The sequence below is a fragment of the Myotis myotis genome, unplaced genomic scaffold, assembly GCF_014108235.1.
Source record: "Myotis myotis isolate mMyoMyo1 unplaced genomic scaffold, mMyoMyo1.p scaffold_m19_p_13, whole genome shotgun sequence".
Lineage (NCBI taxonomy): Eukaryota > Metazoa > Chordata > Mammalia > Chiroptera > Vespertilionidae > Myotis > Myotis myotis.
This window is the reverse complement of record NW_023416317.1, coordinates 6,584,762-6,603,631: the sequence shown is the minus strand read 5'-3', so window position 1 is coordinate 6,603,631 and position 18,870 is coordinate 6,584,762. Positions and strand designations below refer to the sequence as shown.

Here is an 18,870-nt window from a genome sequence, read left to right as displayed (position 1 = left end):
CCACAAAATGGTCTGTTACCTCTCGCCCCTACAGGCAATAACAGTGAAAGTAAGGAAACACTTTTCGGAAACACCTTATTACCCAAGTCTGAATTGGAAGGTGGATTTTGCATCACGAAAGCTTTGCGCTGGTTTCTCTCCGCTCCTTCATTTGTAATCAAGTGTCACTCAGCCTTGGACTAAACTTAAGTCCTAACTCACAGATGTTGACTCTCCAGATTCTAAGCTCTTCCAGGACTAGACCACGCCCGCGGGTCACCTTACTTGGCAAATTCTTCTTCGCTTTAACTGTTTCCAGAGGATGGTGACAACGGCCAGCATGGATTAATGCAAAGTACTTTAAATTATATCTCTGAGCTGGAATTAAGGAGAAACAAATGTCAGGCTAAACACGGGTGCCCCTGGATGAGAGGGTCTCCACGCAAAGGGCAGGCTTTATTTCTGGCTGCTTCCTACCCCGCTTCCTTCAAAACTGCCCTTTGCAAGTGTCTCACCATAGTTCCCTGAGTGCTAAGAAGACCGAGCCCTGGTGACCTCACTGTGTCTGTCTGTGTGGCTGTCCGCCCAGCTGCCCCTCCCTCGCCAGCCTGTGTGACCCTGTGTGAGTCGCTGAGTCAGAAGGTCCTCACAGTAAAAACAATCATCACTAACACCTTCAAACGATGGCATTTACTGTACATGATTACTAAACAGGGGAGGTGGGAGGGTGTTAAAATGTAGGCCGTGCAAAATTTATTAAAAGGCCTTTCTCACGGATGAGTTTATTGATGGTAAAAAAAAAACTTTTATCATGCTCTAGAGTTCATTACTCTTGCACTTGGCTTTGTTACTCTTCTGAACCAAACTTAATTACATACAAGAACCAATCAAAACACACTTAGCTGGAAGGACCGCGCAGCGTGACCCTGAATTAGCAGAAGCTGTATTACCTGCCCTCATTCAAATCGCACACCTTCACTCGTGTTTGTTCAAAACCAAACAGCAGGCGCAGGGCATCCTCAAACATTCTTCGTGGCTTCCCGTACAGGCATTTCCAAGTAGAAAGCGTTTGAATATCTCAAGTTAACAAGAAGTGGAAACCGCTCCAGCAACAATCTGTCCAATTCCAACTCTAGGAAACCAAAATGTCAACTAAAGCACTTCACCCTGGGCCTCTTCTGTGATGCTCCATTCCACTTAGAAACGATGGGTTCACTTCCATTCACTCTGTGCTTCTGGCGGCTCAGCACTGGAAAGGAGACCAGAGGCCCCCACAGAGTCTACCCCTGTGGTCTGCTGACACCTCCTCCCCCACACCATGCAGGGGAGGTTGTCAGCATGGTCTCCAATGCTGTCACCTCAGCCTGCAGGCGCTCTACCTCACTGCTCAGTGAAGGCCCAACACCTTTACAATAAACTCCAAGCTCATGGCCAAGATCCACGAAGCCCGGCATGATCCGCACGGCATGTCTTTGAGCCGCATTCCGTTTCTGTGCCACGGCAGCCACACTGGTCCTCTGGCTCTTCCTCACACGCGTTCTTTTCTACCTCAGGGACTTTGCTGGTGCCTCTCCCTCTGCACCCAGATCGCCATAGGCATCCTGGGAATCCAGGTTCTGCTCAGATACCCGCCCCTCCCTCCCAGGGGCCTTCCTGACCAGCCTGTCTCACACTGCACCCCCCGTATCCCCATCGCTAGCTGTGATTTTCATCTGCATGGACTCATCAACATGCCTGTTATCTGCCACATGGGTACACCTGAGAAGGTAAGTTCTATAGTAATACAGTTAATAAAAACTAAGATTTATATTTTATATAAGACATTCGGTGCCAGGAACAGTTCAAGCACCTTAGTTCTCACAACAACCCGACAAGGCAGGTAACATTACCTTCATCTTACAGGTAAGCGCACCAAAGCACACAGAGGGCAAGTAATGCTGCGGAACACACAGCCACTAGGTGGTAAAGCTGGGATGCAGATCTGAAGTGGGTGGCTCCAGAACCCCAGCTCCTACCCATCCCTCCCACTGCCTTCCCAGCAAGCAGGACCTTCTCTGTCTCCAGGGCTGAGTCTGCCAGAGCCCAGTGCTGGGGAGAGGAGGGCGCTCACTCACCTCCTACACACAGCCCACTTCCTTCCCTCCTCTTGGCCCCAAATCCTTCCAGCTCAGGGACCTACCATCCACCCCACCAGTGCTCGCAGCGTCTTCCCTGCAAGTGTATCTGAAACCACACAGCACGGTGACTCAGCCCTACATCACTTCACTCCCAGAGCAATGATGGGAAGGATTCAAAAAGCATCTCTCCATTCAAATATCCATTTCACTGACTCACTCATTTTCTTTTTAATTCCAGAAAAAGGAATCGAGTTAGAGAGAACAGCCAGTTTGTTTGTGTTTTGTTTTGTTTTGCTTTGTTTTGTTTGCCACAGCTATACACAAAAATCTAAAGATCTCTGGAACAATAAATAAGAATTGAACATTAAGCCCAGTCCAATTTTCTTACAGTAATTTATCCAACGAGGCACCACCTCAGCCTCCCAGCCCTTCCTGCTATTCCAGCTCCCATTTGGGCCATAACATTTCTGTCTTCCAGAGAGCACATTCCCCAGGCTGGAAGCAGCCTGCTGCTTAATCAGAACGCGATCCAACAAAACCTTCCTAGCGGCCGGGCTCGTTTCCTCGTTCCCTTCGGGAGCAGCTGGCTGAGAGCTCACTGGGACGAGTGGTTTCAGCTATTCTTGCTCTCAGGGTAGCACTATTTTTCCTCCGAGCAGCGTAGCCCGGCAACCCCATGGAAACCTGATTAACCTCTTTGGGGATGTGCTTATAAACTCATAGCTCTCTTCGCTTCAGGGAATTTTAATGGTGCACCTCTCTGTTTCACAACAGTCTTAAAATACCCACAGAAATATGAGCAAAAATCGGTGCTTCTGGAATATTCTTTCTTTTTCCCTGGTTCTTATTCTGTTTTCAGAATGCAGGTCACCTTAAGAACTGGAAATTATACCTCACCTCTCTAAAGAACAGCCACATTCATAAACTTGATGAGCCCTGGCCGGGTAGCTCAGTTGGTTGAAGCATCTTTCAGATACGCCAAGGTTGCATGTTTGATCCCCAATCAGGACACATATAGGAATCAACCAGAGAATGCATAAATAAGTGGAACAACAAATTGATGTTTCTCTCTCTTCCTCTCCTCTAAAATCAATCAACACATAAAAATTGTTTTAAAAAACCTTACAATTTTTGAAAAATAAACTTAATGATACGGGGTCTAAAGGAGTTGATGGTAGTGAATAGCTTGTGTGTTAATAGGACAAACCAGCTACTCCAGTCTGTGGCAGCCCAGCTTAGGTGATCCTAGCACCAGGCCATGAGACCAAGGACACAGAAGCAGTCTCCTTACAAACTGAGCTCGGCAACATCCCAGGGTTCACCTGCACTCTTGGTCCCAGAGAGTCATCTTGAAAGTATGTGCTGGTGACTCAAGATTACCTGGCCTCCAAAGGGGTCAGTGCACACGGATCACCATTCCTAAGACAGCTGCCAAGTCTTTGGTCCTGGGCAAGAGCATCCCTGAACCACCACCAGGACTGGGATTACAGTGCAAAGGGTAAGGCAGGGGTGGAAGGGCAGGGTGGAATCCTGACTGTATTGAACACTTGATATTTTGTTCATCATAAGCTTTTTTATTAATTCTCATTTTTTTAAGTATTACCTTGATTATTGGAGTTGTTGGTGCCCCTCAATGTTTGCGCCCAAAGCAAGCGCCTGCCCTGACATCCTATCTCTTTGGATTAATTGCTCACATCTTAAGCTTCGTGTGTCAGTTGATTTACTCATCTCTGCTATGTCATGCAATTTAATCCCCATGACAACCGTATGAGGTAGGTACTTGCTATTACCTCCATGTTACTCAGGATACTAAAGCACAGGCAGAACTTGCCCCAGGTTGAACATGAGTAACGGCAGGGACTCTGAGGGCTCCACCCGAAGCAGCCGGAGTGGAATTTGTGGCTGTGCTGGAATTCCTTGGCAGGTAAGGTCACAACCCCTTAAGTGCATGGCCCACCTTCACCTACAGGAAGGGCAGCCAATGAATACAACAGAACACTCGAAGTAGAAACCAAAACAGCTTGTTGGGCTATCACGAGCTAAAGGTAAGTAGTGTCACACTACCCTTAAAAGAGTATTTAAACAAACAAGCTTCTCAGGTCCCAATTGCCTCCTCAAATATGGTTAATGAACCACAGGAGAAAACAGGATCAGCTCCGGAATCTGCGCCAAAAGCAAACTTGCTGAAAGCCTCAGAAAGAGGAACCCAGCACAGGGGAGGTGGAAGGACCAAGGATGTGTGCATTTGCACCTGGGGAACATCAAAGCCAGAGCTAATTTTAGGACTGGCTGGCCTGTTGGAATCTCTTTACCTTAATTACATACTTCTGATAATAGAGCTTCGAGATTGGCCCAGATTCAGATGCAAGAGACAAATTTGGGTGCACACCCCAACTCATCTACGGATAAAATTAGCATAGGTTTGAGAAGGTATTTATAGAATCTTTTCAGCTGAACCTAAGGATCTCTTCAAATATCCATTCTTCTACTAAAGCAATAATTTTTTAAAAAGTTAATTTAATATGGGTAAAATCTGGACCACATCACTTAAAAAAACACGTCATAAGTAGCATATAGGTTGCATTTCATGTGCCAATTCCAATAAATTAAGAATAACTTTGCAAACAAAACTGTGGGGCCGCAGTTTCCTACCTCTGGTGGGAAAAGGTGCCATGACTGGTCAGCATGTCGGCCAGGGGCATGGGGAGTCAATGGCCAATGATGTATGCACATCTAACCTAACTGCTTCCCTCCCCTATACCCTTTCCCTTAAGTTGATTACCCAAAAGTCAGTGAAGGATCGTGAATCTATGAACTAGGGTCTTTATAAATATCTGCAACATTTATTACATGCTTCTTGACTATGAATCTAGGTCGTCACAGAGCATGTTCAGATGGGCACTATTTTAACTGTTTTAGTTTTAACGTGTCAATTTTCTGTTTTCCGTCCTCTTGGTTTTCCCACAATGTCACTATCCTTTTCACCTGAATTCAGAGATGCAAAATATGTGAGCCAAACTGGGTCTCTACCAACTCATTGTCTGAACTCACTGCTCTCTTGAGACCATAGCCCCCATTGTTCTGAGACAATATGACATTTCCTCCAAACAGGTAGTTAGTAAATAAACAAATACTGGAAATAAAGTTTATTTTAGCCTCCCAAGTACCAGGGAGGGAAAAGCAAGGGAGTCCTAATTAAAACAGTTTATTAGTCTTATACTCACTTCAATAATCTTTGATCCCATTGAACCCTTTGGAGTGTGCTATCTACATGAATTTTCAGAAACTTCAGAAAGACATGCCATTTCCAACTTTGCCCAACTGCATATCATGTACATTTCCAACAAGGAGGTGCCTGTACACCAATTAGCTCCAAGTAGCCACCTGTATATGACCACATGACCCCTTACCAAGTTGCCAACTATGGGCACTTTGACCATTCTTAGTCAGAGAGATTAAGTTCATGAATAAAGTCTCGGCTTGAATGCCATCTCCTGCAGGAAACCTTCCTGCCACCTGCCACCTGCTGTGTCGATGATGTTAAGAATACCTGTCTGTCACATGCTCCTGAAGCACTCTCAGCATGTTCTAGTTACACACTCAGGGTGAGAGCATGGCGATCCAATTCATCATGGAACTCAAGAGACTCGCAAAGCCTTTCGAAGGGACACGCTCAGTAAATGAGGAAACACTGTACTTGCCATCAGCACCAAAAGTGGGGTTGGAAGGGCTATTGCAGAGAACAGGACTCAGAGGTAAGAGGCCTGGGCCTCAGCCCCACTCTGACCCTAACCATAAACAAGAATTTCTGCTACCTGCCGGGTCGGTGTGGCTCAGTTGGTTGAGCAACCTCCCATGCCTCAACAGGAGTTCGCCTGTTTCAATTCCTGGTCAGGGCACATGCCCAGGTTTCAGGCTTGATCCCCAGTAGGAGGTGTACAGGAGGCAGCTGATCAATGATCTCTCTCATCAATGTTTCTCTCTCTCTCTTCCTCTCTCAGAAATCACTAAATAAAATAGCTCCTTTTTTTAAAATATATATTTTATTGATTTTTTCACAGAGAGGAAGGGAGAGGGATAGAGAGTTAGAAACACTGATGAGAGAGAAACATCAATCAGCTGCCTCCTGCACACTCCCCACTGGGGATGTGCCCGCAACCAAGGTACATGCCCTTGACCAGAATCGAACCTGGGACCCCTTGCTCCACAGGCCGACGCTCTATCCACTGAGCCAAACCAGTTAGGGCAATAGCTCCATCTTTTAAAAAATAAAAATAATTTCCACTATCTGTCCTAAAGTTCCTCCATCTGCAAAGCACAGGTAAAACCTCCCCTCCTCTCCACCACACTACATTACCCTGAGACCACAATGGTATATTTTGGAAAAACTATTTTAAAGCTTTTAAAAAGGGGGTAAGGGAGATATAAACATGAAAATTGGCCATCACAGTTTCATTCAGCACTTCCCTCTGAGTAAAGAAAACTTTTAAAAAGTAAAGAAAACATTTAAAAAAATAATAAGTTAATGCTAGGTTCAGTATCCATGAATGCAAAACCCCATCTTTCTATTAACCACTAGATTCCCAGTACCCAGCACACTGCCTTTTAGAAAAGCATTTAATTCCTATCTGCTGCATGAGGGAGCAAGTGGATGAAACAATGAAGATGATAATAACAACAAATATAAATGACAACATATGGAGTACTTCCTGGGTACCAGGTACTACTCAAAGCACTTCCTATGCATTAGCACATTTCAATCTCCCACCTTCTAAACTGTACCTATGGCACTTACCTTCTGGGCTTAGTACCAACCAACACGCCCATTTCACAAATCCAAAAACTGAGACACAGAGAGAGGTTAAGTAACCTGGTAAAGGTACCCACTAGGAAGTGGCTGCTCTAACTACTGTTTCCATCCACACTAGGAATTGCATGAGTGAGGGCCTAAGTGAATAATGAAGAAGGAAGGACAGGAAATTATTTATTTAAAACTGCTCACTAGCCCTGGCTGGATGGCCCAGTTGGTTGGAGCTTTGTCCCATACACCAAAAGGTTATGGGTTTGATTCCCTGGTTGGGGTGCATACAGGAGACAACCAATCTATGTTTCTCTCTCACACAGACGCCTCTCTGTCTCTCTCTTCCTCTCTCTCTAAAAATCAATATATCTCCATCCATCCTCAGGTGAGGATTTAAAAATAGAAAAGAAAGAAAAAAAAAAGACTGCCCACCAAAGCGTTCAGCTTGATTTTTAAAAAACAGAATATTTACCTAAACTTACCTAAAAGAAACTGTATTTAGAAGAGGATTCAAATTTGGAATGATGCTACCTAAATCTCATCTGCTCAAATTATTTTCATCCAAATGCTGTGAGCAAATTTTAAAAGACAGAAGAGTCCCGAGTTGCAGTGATTTGAAAGGCATTTCCGAGACCTGGGAGACGGCATTAGCCTCCACATTCTCTGGATAAAAGGACTTCATTTAATTTTCACAGCTTCAAAACAGACAGCGGTCCATAGTCAGTAACTACTGAAGCTGAAAGCAAGACGAGAGAAATAAGTCACAAGTCCACATAAGAAAGAAACACAAACGCAGGGGTGGGCAAAGGTAGGCTTACAGGTGTTCGTATGGGAAAAGACCTGCAGGTTCTGGTTGTTACAATAGCTTTATTAACGCAAAAGAATGCAAGAATAAACTGCTCCCGTACTCATAACTGTAAGCCTCCTTTTGCCCACCTGTATTTGTGTCAGAAAGCAAGCTTTTTCTTTATGATGTTTCCTGACTTCTCCGCTTCTTTATAAAACCCCACGCATTAAAATACCCATGTTCCTGGCTGTTAAAAAATTTAAAAAAACATATTTATATGATAAAACTTGCACTCTCGGGGCCTATCCTGAGGGCTTTTAGTCCCCAGGCTTCAACCTCAGGCTCCTGGCAGATTCTCATTCTGAGTTTAGATACAGTGATTATAACCTACTGACTGGCTGAAGTTCCACTACACTCACTACACCGTCACACACGAACCCCTTTACAGGCCATCCGTGCTCCAAGACATTGATAATGAAGATTGTTTACGAAACCATAACTATCCAGTAACGGTGGCCACTCCACACGGCATATTACGCATGCATTAGGCATAAATATTTAAAATGCGACATCACTTTATATAGCTGCGTTTTGGCATTTCTCCCCTTTATGAAGGCACCATGGAAATCTCCCAAGTGCCTCAAACTCTGCCGTGACCTGTCTCTCTGGCCAGGAAGAGAAAGGTCACAGAACAGAAACCTGCCTTTTTCTGAGCTGCACCTCGAATATGAAATCTCACCCAAGACCAGGAGCACGCGGCTTGCCCCAGGGTGGCCCGAGATAAGCAGAGGGTGGGAACGAGCCTGCAGGCCGGGCTCCGGCTAAAAGCTCACGGAAATTCTCTAAGCCAAGCCCTCTCCCAGAGCCACTAGGAAAGGCCAGGTGCCCAGGTGCCGGGAGCCGGTCCATCCTTGCTGCTTGACACAGTCGCTGCAGGGAAGGAACATCTGCACAGCATATGTTTCAAGGGACCTGGCATATATGGCATACTGTTCTTAATATGTTTGCTCACCTTCTTGGCACTATGTGTTTTAACCAAGGTCACCTCTCCGAGAAAGGTTGTTTCCCCAAGTAGGGATTTTCCCCTGAAGTTAGGGAGGGAATAAAACCCCTTAACTAAGTGCCAGGCGGGTAGTTAATCACTTTAACTACGATCAATCACACTTAAACTACATAATCTTTACTCCCTGGAATGGAGATAAGAAACGCCCTAACCTTTGGAATAGAGATTGATAGGATTGGAATCAACTGGTATAAATACAGATGTAACAAGACAACAGGACACAGAACCTAGACACAGAACCTAGCGAGAGAACCTGGCTGAAGAACCTAGAGACAGAACCTGGCTACAGAACCCGGATAGAACATGGCAAGAGAACCTGACTAGAACCTGGTGACCGTACCTGGCTGGAGAACCTAGCGAGGGAACATGGCTACAGAACCTGGCTGGAGAACCTGGAGAACCTGGCTGGAGAACCTAGCAAGAGAACATGGACACAGAACCTGGCTGGAGATCCTAACCAGAACTTGGCTGGAGATCCTAACCAGAACTTGGCTAGAGATCCTGGCTAGGCTGCTGATCAACTGAACGCTGTCTCCATGTCATTCCTTCTTCGCCGACTCCATCCACACCTTTGGGGACCCCTGGACCTGCTGGGGTTGGACCCCAGCACCCAGGGAACTGGGCCGAGAGGTGCAGGCACCACTCTGCAGAGCCAATACAGCTCGGCCGAAACAGAGCTGCAGGAAAATACCCATCCCTGCTTGTTCCAAACTCCGCGGTCAAGCTTACCATTCCTGGCAGGTCAGGAAGTGCTCAATGCAGGAGAGTTTAAAAACCTGGACCCTAAAGGCAGACAGAGGCCATGCCTACAAGGCTGGGGCAAGGACTCAGCTACATGTAAAAGATATGCACCATCTTTTGAGCATTTAGTACATGTCTCATGTAACATTTACAAGTTCCTAAGTCGGCTATTACTATCCCAATTTTACAGATGATCAATTTGAAGCTTAAAGAGGCTAAGTCAGTTGCCTCATGTCAATCAGATCATTAGTGGAGAAGATTAGAGCCGGAAGTCAGCGTAACTCCAAGATCATCCTCTTCGTGGCCTTATTTCACCAAAGCCCCCAAAAGGCACACCATGGGCCGCACAGCTCACCTGCCTGCCAGAGCAGCCCCGTCGGGTAGCACTTTCGGCGACGTCCGCATGTTTCCCAGCCGGGCTGTCCAACACTAGCCACCAGCCACGTGTGGCCACCGAGCTCTAGAAAGTTGGCTAACGTGACTATGAAATTAAATTTATTCTTTTATTTTATGTGATTGTAATTATTTACATGTAAGTACCATACACATAAGAGAAGGTAAGAGGGGCCCATGTGCCAGTTCTCACCATCACTGAGCCAGGCTGAACCTCGGCTATGAATTAGCAACTCTGCACTAACTCCCCATGTTTTCTACGATATCCTTTTATTCTCCATGTCCTCACGTACTGTGTTATTATAGTCCATGAAACTGTGGCTCGGAGAAGCTAAGACATTTGCCCATGTCACACAGCTAATAAGTGATAGGGCCCAGGACTCAAAACGTTAATCTTCCAACTCCCTTAAAGCTAAACCTTAGCTGCCGTCACCATTTACTGGTATCAAATGAGGAAAATTCCTTTCCCTATTACCTCACATTGTTATAATGCAATGAGATCATGGATCTGAAAATGCATTGAAGACATAAGGCAGGTGTCAGTTTTTATCTGGACACTTATTTTAAAGTTTGAAAGAAAAAAAAACTTCTCAACTTTTCAGTTTATTACTGTGAACTTACGACATCCCAGTCAAATAAAAATCCTAAGCTGGTAAGTAATGGAAATATTCAGGAACGTATCCAAGTCACTCAAGTCTATGCTTGTCTTCAAATTCAAGGTACTTGTTTATGTCTGTGAGATCCCTGTTTTTTCAGCCAATGGTTCCTAAAAGCCAGAGTCCCCAGCTAGTTTCTAGTTGAAGGTTAAGTCAGGCAGAATTATGTTCTGGGCAATGTTAGCAACTGACTGTAGTAAAGGGGGGATCCAGGTAGCCCCTAACTCCAGGGGGAGTGCGATGTCCCTTCACCCACATCACTGCTGAGCCAGCATCGGCTGCAAAGCAAGATTTCTACCAATGATGTGGAAGCGTGCAACGTCCCAGGACTCCACCCACAAATGCGGGCAACTCCAGAGCTGACTAACCCACATGGCAAAAGCACATGGAGACACAGCGATAGGGCACCTACCTCTAGACACCGCAGTCGGGCCGTGCTTTTGTTTAGGGGTAGCTGGCAGGTGCTGTGTGCAAACAGCAAGACGAGCCCCGTGTCCCAGTCTGAGGACTAGGAGCAGTCCCAGAGTGGCAATGAGGGCTACGTTCCACAATTATCATTAGCAAGAAGTCGTTTTTTAAATCATCACCACCAATGTGAAAGAGTCTCAAATTCTTTCCTATTTGTAAATCTTCCCAGACTTAATAATAATAGTTATATGTCATGGTACCCTGAAGAAAGTTGACAATAATTTTAAAAATACATTTTCTCATTGGACCCTAACTTTACTCTGGGAAATATTGATGGTAGACATTGGTCTCTCCATGTGACAACAAATGGAACCACGGCTCAGAAAGATGCAGTCAATTACCTGTAATCCTCAAGGCACTGTGTGGCAGAACTGAGCCTAGAACGCAAGTCTGCGCACTTCCACCCAATGCCCTATCACAAAACTATGCAACAAAAACGTCCCGGGTGCTGGCACTATCCAGAGCACCGTGATGGTTTCTGCCGAACCATGAAGTCTCGAAAAAGACACTTTTAAGGGGATTAATATAGAAACAGAGTAAAGTATGGGTTAAAATGGGTGGACACTAAAGATAGCAGGACTGTTTGGCCATATTCTGAGCTCACTGTTTTCCATTTTGGCTGCACACTAGACCCTTCCGAGAAACTTTTTGGAAAAACTCTCTATGCCTATATCCCACTCCCAGAAATTTTGACCTAATTGGAGAAGCTTCGAACATCGGGCTTTTTTACTATCTCCCCCACCCCCAAGATTCTAATGCTATGCTTCAGCTGAGAACCACTGCTGTAGGTCAAAGGTTGTCCCAATAGTATATGGGCAAGGTACAGTTTTTTAAAATGTTAACAGCTGTGAGTTCATTTTAGTGAGTAATTACAAAAAGTTAGCTGCCATATAAATCTGATCATTTTACATATTTTTACATGACGTGTAAAAAGCATTTGATTGAAAAAATATATAAGTAAAACCTAGGACAGACGGAACACAGATAAGAAGGCATTCTAAAGGCAGCTCAAGGATGAGCAATGTCTAGCTACCTAATGACGAGCACTGCAGGGGGTTCTGCTGGGGGTGGGAAGGAAGAAGCAGGCGCAGAGGAGGACCCTGCAGGACCTGCAGGGACCGAGTGAGGCAGGGAAGAGAGGAGCGAGCGAGAACCAACCGTGACAAAGCCAATGCTGCATTTTGCTCCCAGTACTATCAACGGCTGGTAGGAGGGCACTAGGCCTCGCACCACGGGCAGAAATAGAAAAGCTGAAGATTGAGGAGGTTACTGGTGGAAGACCAACATCGAAATCAATCAACTGCCCAGGCTTGTTCCTTTAGAACAATTTTTTCTGCCCAGGGCCATTTGCATATTTATAACACCATTCAAGGGCCACGCAAAATTATCCACTTAAAAATTAGCCTGCTATAGTTTTAAGCTTTAATTAACTCACCCCTAATGCCTTGGCAAGCCCAGACCAAATGGTTTCTCGGGCCTTATACAGCCCAAGGGCCTGATGTTCCCCACCCCTGCTTTAGAAAGAACTACAAATCCCTTGATAATGGTGCCACCTGCTAAGGTTGCCTGGCAAAGAAAGGCCACGTGGTAAGGACGCCTCTCCTCATTTAGCTGAGGCTTCTAAGCCCCAGGAGCGTAGCTGTCATGTTTCACTCTTCAGACTCAGCTGCCAGGACGCTCTGACCTGGGAGCCAGTCTGCCTCTGCCACAGGCCGGCAAGCATGCGCTCAGCACAGTAAGCTCTCCTGAAGCCCCAGTGCTGCGAACGACAACTTGCTCAGAGGTGGCTCTGCAAAGGGAATTCCAACGTCGAAAACTTGCTTCTCTTCAGTCACAGCTGCCAATGTGCAGAGGAACTTAGATGGTACACAGACCCAGAAACAAGTAACAGTGAGTTACATTTTGAGAAAATGACTTCCTTTGCAATCTTCTTTCAACCCTTCCCATTCTGGATCTGAGGTCACGGGTTGGAACTGTAGGGATTTTTCCACTTCGCATTGGTTGCTTAACTGTCCACCTTAATGAAGGGATGACAGGACTCAGGCTCAGAAGCCTGGACTCATGTGTGTTATTATAATCGTGGCAAATAGTGCAGGTTTCCACTTACGACTGTGATATAAAATACATTTAGCTTTTTAAGTGAATCAGTCACAGGAAACAGGTCAGTTGCATACACAGTGACAATGAGTGGGGCAACGTTGTGCAAGTGCTTTACAAGCGACTCACAATTGAGGACTTTGCTTGAGATGCCATGTGTCACCGTTCTTGTCCAGTGGCATCAGAAATGTGTTTCTCTGCGGCTTCGGTATGTTTATGAAATGCAGGTGTTGGAAACGCAGCATGAGACATCCCTTTCTCTCCTTCCCAGGAAAATGAAGCAATAGCTCGGATGAGCTCATCCTAGCAGACTGCCTCCTGGCCTGCTTCTGGGGCAATGAAATTCAAATATTTACCAACCACTACCTCTCAGACTTTGCTCTGACCAATCAATATGAGTTTGATTGTAGACTCTTCTCTTAGTTGGATTCTTCCCTACATTGAATGTTGATATCAGTTTTAAAAATCAATCCCAATGCTATGAGAAAGAAGACGTGTGCAGAGTGAGGGCGGTAGGGGTAGGTGCCATGGAGATGTGGTGTTTGATCCACAAGTTAACCTCATGAAACCTCCACAGCCTTACGAAGGTGTCAGAGGACTGAAGGAAACAAGGTACAGATGCGACTTATACACTAACTGAAGTATAACAGGCACTTCGTAAAGGTCAGCTCTTCCCATTTCTGAATAACACAGCCAGTTACACAGGTAAGGAAACACTGCCTCACCCTGGCCAGTGTGGCTCAGCTGGATGGGCATCATAAAGTGCACCGAAGGGTTTCCGGTTCAATTCCAGGTCAGAGCACATGCCCAGGTTCTGGCTTGATCCCGCAGTGGTTCTCAACCTTCTGGCCCTTTAAATACAGTTCCTCATGTTGTGACCCAACCAGAAAATTATTTTCGTTGCTACTTCATAACTGTAATGTTGCTACTGTTATGAATCGTAATGTAAATATCTGATATGCAGGAGGGTCTTAGGCGACCCCTGTGGAATGGGTCGTTCGACCAACCGCCAAAGGGGTCGCAACCCACAGGTTGAGAACCACTGCGGTAGGGGGCGTGCAGGAGGCAGCTGATTGATGTTATGTTCTCACATCAGTGTTTCTCTCTTCCTCTCCCTTTCTCTCTCTAAGGAAAGAGAGAAAACAACCCACAGCTGTGAGGTAGTTAAAACTCAATTTAAAAAAAAATTTTAAGCAAACACTGCCTCACCAATGTCCTGTTGGAGACATTCACCCCATGAATAACTCAGCACAAGCATTTGCTCTCCTTTCCCAGGGCCTGAGCACCATCTTTCATATCTGTAATGAAGTAGCATGGACTGAGTCCTGAAGAAAACCTGAGCCAGAGCAGTGTGCAGCTTTGTGATCAACGTTCCTTGTGTCATAGTGGTTGTGTCTTGCCTGCCCAAAAGTCACACTTCTCCTTTAACAGTCATCACCTCACTATACAAGGACCATCTAACCATAGCTTCCCAATCATCCTCCCAAGACCAGGTTTCCTGCATCAAGGCATCACCAGGGACCTTGATAACATGAAAATTCTCATCTAGCAGGTCTGGGAAGGGGACAGAGATTCTGTATTTAATAAGCTCTCAGGCTTATTAAATACCAATGCCGGTCAGTCCATGGACCACATTTCAAGTAGCAAAACTCGAAACAACCTCAACCCTTCCAGACCAGCGAGTAGACCAACCAAAGGAAGGGCATATTCATTATCAGTTTTTCACAAATTCCCTTCTCTTTCCAAGAGTTTGGCCATCATCTCAGCTTTATTCCCAGATGTTCCAGGAGGGAAATGAACACCTAGCCAAACATCCCATTTAACGGAGCACAAGTACAACAGACCCTGTGGAGTGGGTCATAACGACACATTACTAATTTGGTTATTACTTCACACGATTTTACCGGCAACCCACCTGATGCCAGTTTCCCCAAAGACACTTCCAACCGACAGCGCTGCCTACTATTCCACAGGGTGTGGCCGCACACTGACAGAACAAGAACCCGGGTAGCTCGAGGCTGGTGAGTCACAGGCAAACAGCACCAAGAAGCCCTGCTGAACACCTACTGGCCAAGAATAACTTACGTCCCAGTAGACCACACATCAGCCATTCAGTCACACATGCTTGCCGGGCATTAGCCAGGTGCCAAGCACACTTGGACCCAAGCAGTTGTTCACCACAGCAGCCCTTTCACCCTTGGGAGACACTTCATTATTCTGATCAAACTGAATGAAATTCTATCACAGCGAGCCTGTGAGTTAGGAAGTTCAAATATCATCTCATCAGACCCTACACTGCATCATCTAACATAATGTTCAGATTCCACGAGGTAAATGTTACCTGTAGTGGAGAGACTGAGAGATCACATATTCTTAGACTCAGACACACACACACACACACACACCTCTTCAGGTAGACAAGTAAAATTCTCCCAAGTCACACAGCTAGTAAACCCCAACCAAATCCCCTCTGGCTGCAAGATCCATTGCTCAGTCCCCAATCGTGCTCCCTGCTCACAGGACAAAGGCAATTCCCTGCCCATCCTGAAGAAGTTTATCATCTCAGGAAAGAGACAGAAAAACCCACAGCTGGGAGGCAGTTAAACAAATGCTTTCAACACAAAATGCTCTAGAACTTAGCATCCAATGAAAAACCCACTTTCCCTTTTAAAATATTTTCAGCTTTAAAAATGTATGGAATATCTTTCTTCCTACCTGTACTGGAACACTAAGATCCCTGCAGGAGAGACCAGCCCCAGTGCTGGTCCCCCACTTGGTGCTGCCTAAACATGTCCCAAATGCATTTATTTTTATTATCATTTTTTATACCAAACTACACAAAGCTTAGTGGCTTAGAACAAGCAACCACCATTTCATTATTTCCCCCAATTCTCAATTCGGAATTTGGACTGCACGCAGCAGGATGCTGTCTTGACTCCCGATGGCATCTGCCTGGGCTGCAGCACCCAAGCACCAGGCCCCTACACTCACAGGCCTGGGTCCCAGGTAGAATGGCTCTCGCAGCCGATCAGGAATGCTTACAAAGTCAAGTGCTAAATGTGAAGGTGTTGCAGTTCTTGGATGGGAAGCTCCTTCATCGAGCTGCAGTAGTCCCCACTTGCCCATGGTTTCAGCTACTTATGGTCAACCATGGTCCAAAAACATTCAATGGAAAATTCCAGAAATAAGCAATTTATACGCTTTAAATTGTGTGCCTTTTTGAGACTCTCACTTCCTCTCATCACATAGGCATTATATCATCTCACATCATCACAAGAAGAAGCATGAGGACAGCACAATAAGGTATTTGAGAGACCATGTTCACATAACTTTTACTACAGTACACTGTTACAACTGTTTTGTTATTATTGTTGTTAATCTTTTACTGTGCCTAACTTACAAATTAAACTTTAAAATAGAAGTGTATGTACATATAGGGAAAAACAATCTATATAGGGTTCAGTTTCAAGCATCCACTGGGGGTCTTGGAGCGTATCCCCGTGGACAAGGAGGGACTACTGTATAAGTTTCTGGGGGCAGGAATATTGTGTTGTTCCCCAAGGATCCCCAATGCTTACACACTGCAGGCCCCAGACAAGCACGGGAGGACCCATGCCCCTCTGATGAGTCACTGAGCTTTGGCTCCTCCACAGTGCAGACAGACAACAAGAAACACATTTCACAAAGGCCCTGCGATAAGCAGCCACATAAATAACAAACGCAATATGACCTTGGGATGGACGGCTCCCGACAGTGCCTGTCCAGAGGGGTCCAGCCAGAGCTAATAATTACAATGCGTCGTTAGTAGGTAAGTGGCTGGAGCTGTCCCAACACAGAGCAGCCGAGAAAATAAAAACCAGATCTGGTCCCACTGAACGCTCAAGTTAATTAGAAATTAAAAATACCTTTTAAACAGAACTACTGACAGAAACAAGAAGACATCTCTTCATGCACTGTCCCTGGAGGGATTTACGGCCTCCCTAAGGTTCCATAGAGATGGGGTCGGATCCAAAGTTAGTTACCAGGCCCCGAACAATTAATTCCAATCTGACTCCAGCTATAGTCAGGAAAGGAGGGAAAATAACAGACCAGCAAGCACATTCCTAAAACAGCAAACTTAACAACCTCCCATAATCTCTTCCAGCTGAGCGTGCACGGCTCCGTGGGGCCTTCTAGTCCCATTTGTAATTACTCAGGTGCAACTGTTTCCATGGCACTCCATGTCTACCTAAAACTCATGCTCTGGGAATCCTGGGAATGGATTCTTTCAGATAAAAGTGTGTGCAATTCAACAGGCTCCTCTTCTTTCTAAAAAAATAAAATAACTAGAGCTCTAAATATTTGGGCTCCGGAGCATGCAGGGGTGGATTGGAATCCAGGACCTGCCATTCATTAGCTAGGTAACCTGGGGCAATTGCTGAACTTCCCTGAGCTTCAGCTTCCTCATCTATATTATGGGATAATGATAGCACCAACCTCACATGGTGATTAGAAGGATAAAGAGAGAGAGAGAGAGAGAGATACCACATCTGTCAAGTGCTTCCTCTGGGACAAGGCACCCAATAAGCTCTCAATAATTGCTAGCTACTATTATAACTTGTCTTTTTATACTGCAGCTAACCTAAATTAACAGTGAGACAACTTTAAGACTCATAATTTCCCTCCATTCAAATGTAACTGAATTTAAAATATACACCAAACACTAAAAAAGAGATACAGGCACAGCTGCCAAATGGCAAGTAAAAAGCCATAATTTCCCATCGTTGGAATATATTTAGTGATAACTATAAATGAAAGACGAAGGGGGAAAAATTCTCCAACTTAAAGTTAGCCTCCCAGTCTGACAGTCTGAAAACCAAAAGCGAAGTCCGCCTCCTCCAGTTTAGCTGTTCCACTCCTGCTGTCAAGTTTGGGTGGAGAACGCCCACATTTCCTGTTCTGAGCCAGGAGCACTCTGCCAGGTAAAGCAAGAGACACTCCAGCTCGGGTGGGACACCTGGGATAGTCGGAGGGCTGGGAACTCAGGAAGCGTTCTCCCACTCCTTCTGCGTTATTTCTGGTGGCATCAGCATCTTGAACTGTGAGAGGGCCCCAGCCAGCCAGCCAGGGTGAAAGGTTCACACATCCAAGGCCTAGCTTGCCCCCGTCTTCACAAGCAACTCCTGTGTTAACATACACAGTTCCATGATGTCATCCTCAGCACACACCTTGTTAGGTGTTCTAGTCCCAATTTCTCACAGCTTTGAAAACCATCAACCTACTGGCTCCTCAATCTGCTCAGTGGAGGCAGAAATTTAATTGGGGTATAATGATTCCTTAGATTTTCTTCTGCAGACTATGTAGCCACCCGCAATTTACACATCCTAGACCAGTGGTTCTCAACCTGTGGGTCGCGACTCCTTTGGCGGTCAACGACCCTTTCACAGGGGTCGCCTAAGACCATCCTGCATATCAGATATTTGCATTACGATTCATAACAGTAGTAACATTACAGTTATGAAGTAGCAACGAAAATAATTTTCTGGTTGGGTCACAACATGAGGAACTGTATCTAAAGGGCCAGAAGGTTGAGAACCACTGTCCTAGACCACAGTGTCCGATCTAGGGGGCACTTAAAAACGTGCATCTGTACAGACCCCCCCTCTTGATGGACATCAGATGTCCTCACTTACACTAACCACAGTGTGTGTAAAACTTCATATAAGATCCAAACCACCAAAACCTCCACCAACTATCCACAGACCAAAGTTCAGATCTGCCAACGTAAT

The 18,870-nt window shown here is 45.5% G+C and overlaps 1 protein-coding gene and 1 long non-coding RNA gene across 17 annotated transcripts in view; both read right to left on the bottom strand.

The window, feature by feature from the left end:
- The window catches only part of LOC118667915, an 80,286-nt gene extending 78,701 nt beyond the window's left edge, over positions 1 to 1,585 (bottom strand). For both annotated transcript variants that reach the window (XR_004971452.1, XR_004971451.1), the window contains exon 1: positions 83 to 1,585. This is a non-coding gene — a long non-coding RNA (uncharacterized LOC118667915). The remainder of the gene's footprint in view (positions 1 to 82) is intronic.
- MAGI1 (membrane associated guanylate kinase, WW and PDZ domain containing 1) overlaps positions 1 to 18,870 on the bottom strand; it is a 577,726-nt gene that overhangs the window by 512,653 nt on the left and 46,203 nt on the right. The window lies entirely within an intron of this gene.